Raw genomic sequence first — 12,290 nt, 5'->3', positions numbered from 1 at the left:
TTGCTAATTTTAAGTATGTCTTGCCTTTTTGTTTCAGTCTCCTGTCATTTGCTTATCCTTTCTATACAATCCTACTATGTTTGACCAGATTCATTCCCTCTTAAAGGATTCTCTGTCATTCCCTACAAAAGAAAGTACCATTTTGATCTTTTCTTTGTCTGGAACTATCTAGATGGCACCACACTCTTTCTTTCACTGCCGACAGGTTCACTTGTAAGCTGTGACCCTTAGCTGTCTCTTTTCTGCCAATGCTTGAATTTTTATTATTTCTTCCTACCTTCGAGCATAGGAGGTTGGCAACAAATTAAAGGAATGCCACATTTGCTGAAGAAATGGTGACTGGAGTGAGCAGAGCCTAATTTTAAGTCTAGGGGTTGTCACAATAAAAAAAATCAAATTTTGATAAGACACTGAGAAAATTACAGAAATTACATTTGTTGATACCTAATACAGTATATAATGTCGCCCAATAAAAATATCTATTTAGGTAAATTGAACTGCATGCATGGAAATCTTACATTGATGTAAACAAATAATAGAAATTGTAGTCATTAAAACATAGGAATAATTCATTACAGTAGTAGTCAAAAGATTTCACATTAACCTTAAAACTAGAAGTGAGAGGTCAAGCAAAATGACACCTTTTATTGGCTAACTAAAAAGATTACAATATGCAAGCTTTCGAGGCAACTCAGGCCCCTTCATATTACATCTTGCTTGAAGAAGGAGCCTGAGTTGCCTCGAAAGCTTGCATATTGTAATCTTTTTAGTTAGCCAATAAAAGGTGTCATTTTGCTTGACCTCTCACTACATTCATAATAGCTAACATGGTAAAACACCCTAGTTCTACAAAGCCTATGAAAAATCAAATGTATGTTTTGTTGTATAATAGTATGAATAAAAGCAGCTCACTACTCAAAATGGAGGCGTCCAAGATCAAACCATGAACGTCTTGATTACGAGTCAGCAGTTCTTACTGCTGCACCACCAAAGCAGTCGCATCAAAGGCGTGTCAATGTCGCACCCTAACATGAGGCCTTTTCTGTAGTTATATTCTTGAATAAAAGCGCCCTTGTCTTGTTATACTTGTACCTTATGTGAAAGTGTTTACTTGATACTTGGACTTCAGGCTTCACACATTATACACTTCATGTCTACATTTTGTCAATTACTACTAAAACATGAAAAACTTTTCTATTTTAACGATGTGTTAACATAGATTGTTGTAGACACGGGAACACACATGTAATGCATGTATTCCAAATAACGATATATTATTTACTCCATACAATTCCCGGCAACTCACACACAGGTAAACAGACTTGAGCTGGAAGAACTTTCTGCCCTTTCTGCGTTTATCAACACATTTACAAGACAAAAGACGCTGAGAGAGATGGTGTGAACGGATTTAAGGTGGGCCGGGATTACGAGTTGTAGGCATTGGTAATTCTAGTGTTAATGTACATTACAGCCCATCCTAAAAACTACTGTGCAAATCCACCCACAATCATAGTCTTATACAGGTATGGGTTTGAATTTTGAACTGGTATCTCCAGCAGTTTTAGAAAGGTGAAACAAAATCTGTCTGCCATCAAAGAAAATAAAAAGATCATCAAATCACAATCATTTCTGTGCCGAGCAGTGCTTTTGTATGATACAGCTCAAAGGAGAATAAAATGCATCCGCTGTTGCATTTACACAGACTCCATCCGTGAAATGGCCACCACAGCCTAACTGATCCAATCAACTTCCACTTTAGTCACTTTCCCACAATTCAATTTCTGCTGTAATACACTGACGATATGCGCAAAGGGATAAGTTGCGCCACTGTTTTATGCATTTGAGTATTGAAAAGTTATAGTGTCTTGCATTATACATTTGACGAAAGATAATTTTAAAATTGCACATAAAGACAATAAAAGAAAGTAATGTGCACACTTTGCAGCAGTGGTATAAAAACTGAAGGGTTGACAGAGCCCTTGTGCTGAAGAGTGTTGCCCATGAAGGAACAGAGCATGGACCAGATGTATAAAGAATTGCAGACCCCTGACTTATTAAACTTTTATCAGACTAAAAGAAATATTTAACCTGTAGAAAAACAAAAGGAGCCACAGGGGTGATGACATTTAACACTGAAAAGACAATTACACAGTTTGTAACTGATCACAACTTATCAGTCCCCTGGAGATTCCTAAACCCAAATTCAAGAGCATATTCCTTCTACTGACCTGTGCATCATTGTTACTCAAGAACTGACTATTTCTTCACAGGTAACAATTTCTTGCCCACGATTAAAGCTTGTAAGTACGACGCTATTGCTATCTCCGACCACGCCCCTTTGATAAAATGAAATCACTTTGCCACATATATTCATCTCACAGATGGCGCCTTAACCCACTGTTATTAGCAGAAGAGAAGTGTAGGAGTTTATATCCAAGCAAATTTATTTTTTTTAGAGACAAATACATCCTCAGAGATTTCTGCAGGAATCCTCTGGGAAACTCTGAAGGCTTTCTTAGGAGGAGAGATAATTTCTTATCTGTCCCACAAAAATAAATCAGAAACCAAGAAGATATCAGAGCAAATCAGTGAAATTACCAGCATAGATCAAGAACCTGCCAGTTGTTCAAATGAGGCACTTCATAGGAAAAGACAGGCTTTGCATTCAGAACTCAACCTCTTGACATCAAAAGAAACAGAATAACTCAATTTTACATCACAACATCATTACTATTAACAAGGAGAGAAAACTAACAAGATCTTAGCTTAACAAATCCACAAGAAGGAAGTTCACAAATGCAATCCCAGAAATTACCAATGCAGACGGAGACAAAATCATTGACCATAAAAATATAATGCAAAAATTTAGAGACTACTATAAGGCCTTATATTCTACTCAGACTAAAGAAGACAAGACACAACCTAATACGTTTTTGGATGCATTACAGATACCACAACTAGATACTATCAGTACAGAAGAATTGGACAAACCTCTAACACTATCAGAATTCCTAGATGCTATGAACTCACTTCAGAGCAGAAAAGCTGCTAGCTCCCCTTTTACTAGCAACATTTACAGAAGCTAAAGGCAATAACATTCTACCTCAAACTTTTCGCCAAGCTTTAATTACCGTGTTTCCTAAACAAAATAAAGACTTACAATGTGCATCATACAGACCAATCTCACTTCTGAATAACAATGTTAAGATACTCTCCAAAGTCCTTGCCAGCAGGAATGAGAAAGTTCTTTCTTCGATAATATCACAAGACCAAACTGGATTTATTAAAGGCAGACACTTAGCTTCCAATCTCTGACACATGTTTAATGTAATGAATTTACCCACAAAGTCTAACACCCCGGAGATATTATTATCTGTAGAAGCAGAACAAGCATTTGATATGGTTGAATGGAATTACTTTTTCACCATATTGGAAAAATTTGGGTTTGGTTCAAATATGTGCATGGATTAAACTGCTGTATACTGGTCCAGAAGCTTCAGCTTGTATTAACAACATTATTGCAGACTAATTCAAACTAGAACATGGTACTAGACAAGGACGCCCCTTGTCACCACTGCTGTTTGCAATCGCCACAGAGCTACTAGCAGTTCACTGTCGAAATGCTTATCAGATAAAGGGGATTATCAGAGAAGGACTTGAACAGAAAATTTCTCCATATGCAGATGATATGGTACTGTACATATCTGATCCATAAAATTATGTGCCTGCAGTCCTAACAGCACTAACAGAATTTCAAAAGATTTCCAGTCTCAGAATTAATTTGAATAAAAGTGTGCTCTTTCCAATGAACTCTCCAGCACAAAATATTAGATTGGACAACTTCCCTTTTATCATCGTAGATCAGTTTAAATACCTAGGGGTAAACATCACAAGTAAACATAAAGCTCTTTATCAACAAAATTTTGCCGTCTGCTTGGAAAAACTTAAGCAAGACTTGCATAGATGGCCTACACTCGATCTCACTTTAGCTGGAAGAATTAACATTGTCAAGATAAGTATCCTTCCAAAGCTTCTTTTTCTATTTCAAAGCATTCCAATACACATCAATAAATTATTTTTTAAGAAGTTAGGTTCAATCATAACCTAATTTACTGGAATTCAAAACATCCATGCATCCAAATGGCGACCCTACAAAGACCTAAGGCAGAAGGTGGCATGACTCTAGCTAACTTTCAGTTTTATTACTGGGTGGCAAATAGCAAGGTATAAAAACCTGCACATTGACTCAAATGGATGAATATACACAAGCTTGGTCCGCAATAGAAATAAAATCCTGCAGCACTTCTTTATATTCCTTGCTTTGTGCCCCAGTAACTACAAGCTATTGCCAATATGCTAATAACCCAATTGTGCTTCATTCACTCAGAACATGCAGGAAGTACTTTAAGATAGAGAAGATTTTATCTGTGGCACCTTTGCACTATAACCACCTTTTCCACCCTCTCAAACATATGCAGCTTTCAATGTCTGGAAAACATTTGGTATTAAATCACTTAGAGATCTGTACATTGACAACATCTATCCTATGAACAATTACACTCCAAATTTAACCTTCCAGCAACACATTTCTTGCACTTCCTCCAAATTAGAAACTTTATTAAGCAAAGCCTGCCAGACTTTCCTCACCTACCACCTACTTCTACTCCTGAAAAAAAGTTGATCAGTCTTGAGGACTCAGCATTTCTCTAACATATAAAAACATTTTAAAGTCCCTCCCTTTCAAAGATCCCAGAGTACAGTGGGAAAAGGATCTCTCACTCAACATCTCAGAAAAGGACTGGAAGGTAGTAATGCACAGAATTCACAAGAGCTCATTATGTGCAAAGCATACAATTATTCAACATAACTCATCTATGAAGCACATCTGTATTGTTTAAAATTGTCCAAAATGTTTCCAGGCCAAGATCCAACCTGCAAGTGTTGCAATCAAGCTCCAGCCTCACTGAGTCACATATTTTGGGCCTGCACCAAATGAACATCATTCTGGACCAAAATCTTTCAATGCCTCTCAGACAGCCTTGGTGTCACAATTTCTCCTAACCCATTAACAGCTGTGTTTGATGTACTCCCAGATGGGCTTAAAGTGGAGAAGGTCAAACAAACTGTAATTACCTTTTACTTCACTATTGGCATGTAGACTTATCTTGCTCAACTGGAAGATTCCTAACCCACCTCTTTTCAGTCATTGGGAATCCAGAGGGGATTGGGCAGTCTCATGGTCTGGAATCCCTGCAGATTTTATTTTTTTCTCCAGCCATCTAGAGTTTTTTTTTTGTTTTTTCTATCCTCCCTGGCCATCGGACCTTACTCTTATTCTATGTTATTTAATGTTGACTTATTTTAATTTCCTACTATGTCTTTATTTTTTTTTATTTTTCATTATGTAAAACACTTCGAGCAACATTATTTGTATGAAAATGTGCTATATAAATAAATGTTGCATTGTATTGTATTTTATTATAACCAATGCTATATACTATTTGAAATTCAGGAAAAAATGAAATACTCACGAGTATCTGTGCAAATTTTTTTTAAAACGTGGCAGGATCTAATTAATAATATTTTAGAATAAGCATTTAAATTGAGGAAATGGATTATCTTCCCCTTTTTATTGTATTTATTTACTTACTTATCTTTTTAAAGTTTCACTGTGTTGGCCTAGCTCTCTTTCACCTGGGTGGGGGTTGACTTGATTTCAGCCTAGTCTTGTAAAATTTGACTTGCTTGTATAGAATGTTGTTTGATTTTAAAAAATTCAATAAAATTTAAAAAAAAAAAAGAAAAACAAAAGGGTGATATCCGTACATCAAATTCAACAGTTTACAAGTTTATACTGATGAGTTTTTCTGTATTTTTTGAATTAAGATACTATAATATACCATATACATCTGGACAGGTCTCACCATTTTACTGACTTCTACAACCCTGTCATAGACAGCAGCAGCTCTCATTATCCAAACCAGAAGTTCTTATGTGTGTTTGAGGGGGCTTCTGCTTGTTTGTTATAATATTTATATCTAACTTCTATAAAGTACATCTAATCTAAGAAATGGGGCAACTGTAGCCATGCAAATTGGAAGCATACAAGGCTAATGAATCAATACCATGAAAATTATTATTGAAACAGTTTTAAAAATGAAACAATCAATACTTGATACTTTTGACAAACATATTCAAACTAATAAAGGCCAACTTATATGGAATTGAATGGTAAACAACTTATTAGATAGATGTAGTAGATACATAAATACACTCACCTAAAGGATTATTAGCAACACTTGTTCAATTTTTCATTAATGCAATTATCTAATCAACCAATCACATGGCAGTTGCTTCAATGCATTTAGGGGTGTGGTCCTGGTCAAGACAATCTCCTGAACTCCAAACAGAATGTCAGAATGGGAAAGAAAGGTGATTTAAGCAATTTTGAGCGTGGCATGGTTGTTGGTGCCAGACGGGCCGGTCTGAGTATTTCACAATCTGCTCAGTTACTGGGATTTTCACGCACAACCATTTCTAGGGTTTACAAAGAATAGTGTGAAAAGGGAAAAACATCCAGTATGCAGCAGTCCTGTGGGTGAAAATGCCTTGTTGATGCTAGAGGTCAGAGGAGAATGGGCCGACTGATTCAAGCTGATAGAAGAGCAACTTTGACTGAAATAACCACTCGTTACAACCGAGGTATGCAGCAAAGCATTTGTGAAGCACAACACGCACAACCTTGAGACGGATGGGCTACAACAGCAGAAGACCCCACCGGGTACCACTCATCTCCACTACAAATAGGAAAATGAGGCTACAATTTGCACAAGCTAACCAAAATTGGACAGTTGAAGACTAGAAAAATGTTGCCTGGTCTGATGAGTCTCAATTTCTGTTGAGACATTCAAATGGTAGAGTCAGAATTTGGCGTAAACAGAATGAGAACATGGACCCATCATGCCTTGTTACCACTGTGCAGGCTGGTGGTGGTGGTGTAATGGTGTGGGGGATGTTTTCTTGGCACACTTTAGGCCCCTTAGTGCCAATTGGGCATCGTTTAAATGCCTCGGGTGACCTGAGCATTGTTTCTGACCATGTCCATTCCTTCATGACCACCATGTAACCATCCTCTGATGGTTACTTCCAGCAGGATAATGCACCATGTCACAAAGCTCGAATCATTTCAAATTGGTTTCTTGAACATGACAATGAGTTCACTGTACTTTTTGTACATTTCTAAAGAATGCTTTCAGCACCTTGTTGAATCAATGCTCAACCCAATAGAGGTAGTTCTGAAGGCAAAGGGGTCAAACACCCTTAGTATGGTGTTCCTAATAATCCTTTAGGTGAGTGTATATCTGTACATGAAAGTACTGATAGATAGATAGATAGATTTAGATAGATAATCAATGCCAGATAGAAATAAGGCAGTTCTGATAGGCGATAAACATAGTATTAGATAGATGTTCCTAGATAGATAGATAGATAGATAGATACATGAAAGTACTGATAGATAGATAGATAGATAGATAGATAGATAGATAGATAGATAGATAGATAGATAGATAGATAGATAGATAGATAGATAGATAGATAGATAGATAGATAGATAGATAGATAGATAGATAGAGAGAATACTATTCAAGGTTAGAGAATGTACTTAATATGAAAGCATGGGGTCCAAGGCAGGGACCAACCCTGGATGAGGTACCAGTTTACTGCAGGCCAATCTCTTTGTGCACATTCAAAGCACTTTAGAGGCACCAATTAACTTAACACAGATGAGTTTTCGATTTAAACAACGACAGGTATTGATTAAATAGTCCAGACAACCTGTATAAGCAAACTGTGAATCTCCACTCTGTTGTTGTGTTTGCAGGGCTCCAAGAAACTCCAAACAAGCTTTACCTCCAGAACTGGGCTCCACAGCTCCAAGGAAGCCTGCCAACATATGGTAAACTCAAAAAACACAGTAAGCCTGCCCCCCCAAACACAAGAAGCAGCTTATATTATTCAAAAAGGAGAGGGAAACTATAAACCCCAAGCCCAGAATGACAAAAATAATGTTTCTATAATAATAACTATTATGAGCTATGGAACTTTTACCCAACTTCAGAAACGTTTCTTGCTGACAGATCTGTTTTCTACATTGTTTAATATGAGAACTGTAAATATTTGAGAACTATTGTTATGAATGATTATTTTACCATTATAGAAATTAATCATCATTCATTCTTAATTTTCTGTGATGCTATTTTGTTTTTCTTAGGTGTGCCTGATTTTCAGGTCTCATTGCCAAGTTGCAATGGTCATCAAGGATCATGTCTCCAATATTACACTACTGAAGTGTCCCCAAAGCTGTATCGTATGATTTCATCAGTGCAACCATGTGTAAAGCAGCTCTGCATTGGCACATGTCGTCCAAGATAGTAAATACCTTCTGAAAAGTTAATGTGTTATTTTTAATTCCTTCTGGTTTTGACAAATGATCAGCTTGATTTATTATTTATGACTCATTTATGTTTAACTTTCTGATCTGTCTTTCTCTGCTCTTGTGACTGCCTCCTTCAACTTCTTAGAACAACAACACATCTTATTACACAGAAAGATTCAAAAACAAATTAAAAAGGTAACATATAGGAATTGAAAAGGAGGGTAACCAAAATATAACGAAACAAGAAGTCCACAATTGAAAAATCATAAATTTACTTACTGTACTTGGCTGACACCTTTATCCTTACAACATTTATGGTACAACTCGTTACATTTTTTTTGTTTTTCCAACTGTAGCACAGGCAGGTCAAGTGACCTGTTCAGGGTCGCAAAGGGTTTTTAGTCCAAAGCCTTAACTACTCTGCCACACTGCCTTATATAAAAGAGGAACTTTTTACAAAATAAAGGAGCAAAAAGTAGAACTTGTGAATAATATAGCAATTCAAAAATGGGAACCAAACAACACAAGCAGGTAAACTAGCTAATGCCTCACCAAAGCAGTGAATTCTCTCAGCCCTTTATACTGTAAATGCTAAGTGCAGTTCTATTGGCACAAGTTATGGGCCCCACCCCTTTAGGATCAACACACAGCACACAAGGCAAATACATGAAGGAATTAGCAAATACACAATAAGCATTAGGCAATAATGCAAAATTAACAAAACAAAAAACAAGACAATAATCCCTACAATACAAAAAGAAAGTAAACAAGAGCATGTTATATACATTGCAGAAGAACAAATTATACAAATAAATGGGATATAACCTAAATCCATGGATGGAGTCCTGGCATAACCATGGTACCTGTGAGCAGCATCCGGTTGGAAAACAATGGACTAGAAGCCAGTTCAGCATACTTTACACATCATCCATCCATTTATCCATTATTCAACCCGTTATATCCTAATTACAGGGTCACAGGGGTGTGCTGGTCCCAATCCCACCTCGTATGTTTTTAGGAGGAAACCCACGCAGACACAGGGAGAACATGCAAACTCCACGCAGGGAGAACCTGGGAAGCAAACCTGGGTTTCCTAACTGCGAGGCACCAGTGCTGCCCACTGCGCCACTGTGCCGCCCATTTACACATCAATATCTAGTCAAATAAGAGATAATACTTAATTCAACAAGCATGACTTTCATCCTCCGTCCTACATATTTCAACCAAGTGCCACCCGTCACCAATGCCCGTCTTATGGCAGACAGTCTTAACAGAACGTGAGAGAATGAATATAGCTGAAGAAGCTATTTTAGATTATTTCTTTATTGTAAGATAGAAAAAATAACCAGCATGGAGACATTTGTAGTAAATAGCAAAACAGCTAAGCTTTGATGTACATACCATTTTGCTAAACTGAGACTAAAGTTCATTTCACTTGAGATTTCACAATTGCAAAATACAAAACTCAGTGAGAGTTTTAAAGTTTTTTGGGAGTAAAGAAATGTTGACTGTGGCTCCTTAACAACTTGTCACATTTCAGTGCCTGCCTGGGTTTTTTCTTTTTGCAACTGTGTAATTCAGGTAATCGCCTGCACACCAGTCAAGTCAATTCTATTTACACCTTTCATTCACATCACTGTGGAGCAGCGCAGTGTGTTTTTTAAAAATGTGATAACATGCTTTATACTTTCCACACAAAGACACAACAAAATGCACTATCACAAACACTACTATTTGTCTCCACAAGAAAACTCACTACACAGAAAGCTGCTCGATCTCCCCGCCATCACCCAACATTCATGCTGATACCCAGAAACTGCTGCTTCCTGTTTGTTAAATTCTGAAAGATGGGGGTTCACATGCTAACTACACTGTAGAGCTTCGAGTTTCATTTCTGTCTCTTGATTGCAATCCCTAAGACTGTCATTGTCATGTTTCAGCCAGGGGGTTCAAAGTCTTGTTTCATGTGTTTTTTTTTGTTCATTTTTGTGTCTTTTATTAAGTTACTGTTACATCTGTTGATTATGTGCGTTGTTCTATGCTTTTGATGTCGTCTTTAAGCTGCCTGTGTTATGTCCCATGAGTTTTGTGGGTGGTCCATAATCCAAGAGGCAGGGCCACCTGCCAGTCACCGCCAGGAACTGCTCTCTGCTCCATAAGCCCAAAGGGTCTTCTAGACTTCCTGGATGTTCATTTTGAATGTGGCTGGGAGTTTTGAGTTTATCTGTACTTTATCGTACTTTTGGTGATTATTTGACATTCCTTTTGATTATGTCTTTGGATTCTGTTTTGTGACTTTGTCCACCTTTTCTTTTAGGCAACTCCATTTTGACTTTTGTGCTCATTCTTGTTACAAACTTTTTATCTAAATAAACATTTTATTTTTATAAAGACTCTTCTTCTTCTCTTTCCACTTCATCTTTGCCCACTTTTATGTGGGGCCGATGTGCCTGATCAACCTTCTTCTTACAGTTCGGTCCTGCACATCTTCACTGGTCAAACCTTCCAAAATCCATTTTCTTTTACTTTATCCATTCCACTTGCTTGGCTTCCTTTGCTTTCTCTTCTCCTGTACTTCCATTCCCACCACTTTTGCCCACATATTCATTGTCTCCCCTCATCACATGTCCATAGCACTTCAACCTACTTTCCTGCACTTTCTTAGATATCTCTCCAGCTTTGGTTGTACCTCTGATTGTCTCATTTCTTATTCTGTCTTTTTGTGAAATTCCACATATCCATCTCAACATTCTCATTTCTATCACATCTAATTTCTTCTCTTGTGTTCCCATGCTCATGTCTCAGCTCCATCTAGCTGGGGTTCAGCAGTATACCCCCTCTAGTTTTTAGAAGTGCTTTAGGGACTTAACTGGGATTTATGTGCTTTGGGACGCCTAGTTCCCAACAGTCATTCAAGTTGACAAAGTGGCCATTTTCTTACCAGCACAAACACAACACACATATGATGGCTCATGTAAATGAGACTGGTGAGTCTTTTTCATTTCAGTAAAGATCTTTAAACATTAAATCTTCTTCTTCTTCTTCTTCTTCTTCTTTCGGCTGCTCCCATTAGGGGTTGCCACAGTGGATCATCTTCTTCCATATCTTTCTGTCCTCTGCATTTTGTTCTGTTACACCCATCACCTGCATGTCCTCTCTCACCACATCCATAAACCTTCTCTTAGGCCTTCCTCTTTTCGTCTTCCCTGGCAGCTCTATCCTTAGCATCCTTCTCCCAATATACCCAGCATCTCTCCTCTGCACATGTCCAAACCAGTGCAATCTTGCCTCTCAGGCAAATACATGCAGAATTAATGCATGAAAATTCTTCCAAACAGGAAATAAGCACCTGTCTTCTTATGATAATAGCAAACATTTTTCAGCAGGTTAAGCTCCATTTATTTTGTTGCAAGTTTAATTTTGCTCAAATCATTTCACTTATCACTAAAGACTGGCAATGGAGAAAATAGGTTAACATAAACAACAGACAAAGGAGTAAAAGTAACTGGCAGGGTGTTTTGGATCAAGAAAAACATTAGCAAGAATCACTATAACAAGCAAATTTTAACTACTGTATAAAGAATCCCTGCAATAGGCTGTCTAAATGATAGACTTGTCTGTGAATCTGTATAAACTAAGGCTGTTGTCTGACAAAAGAGCTATATAAGAAAAAACTGGATTAAACTGAGTTAGTTTAACCTAAGGAAGTTAATACAGTAAAATACAGACTAAATTAAGCAAATAAGCATTGTCACCGGTAACATTGGGGTCTTTTAATCATGGGGAACATACATTTAACAGTTACCATCATGGTCACATTTTTTGTTGGTTTATAACATCAAAGGTCACCAAC

The 12,290-nt window shown here is 37.3% G+C and overlaps 1 protein-coding gene across 1 annotated transcript in view; it reads right to left on the bottom strand.

Moving 5' to 3' along the window:
- Positions 1–8,734, bottom strand: part of gpr61 (G protein-coupled receptor 61) — a 112,689-nt gene extending 103,955 nt beyond the window's left edge. The window contains exon 1 of the mRNA XM_039748568.1: positions 8,717–8,734. The gene's annotated coding sequence lies outside the window, so the exon portion shown is untranslated. The remainder of the gene's footprint in view (positions 1–8,716) is intronic.
- Positions 8,735–12,290: the final 3,556 nt, after the last annotated feature.

Source organism: Polypterus senegalus, chromosome 3 (assembly GCF_016835505.1).
Source record: "Polypterus senegalus isolate Bchr_013 chromosome 3, ASM1683550v1, whole genome shotgun sequence".
Taxonomy (NCBI): domain Eukaryota; kingdom Metazoa; phylum Chordata; class Cladistia; order Polypteriformes; family Polypteridae; genus Polypterus; species Polypterus senegalus.
This window is presented reverse-complemented; position numbering and strand designations above follow the sequence as displayed.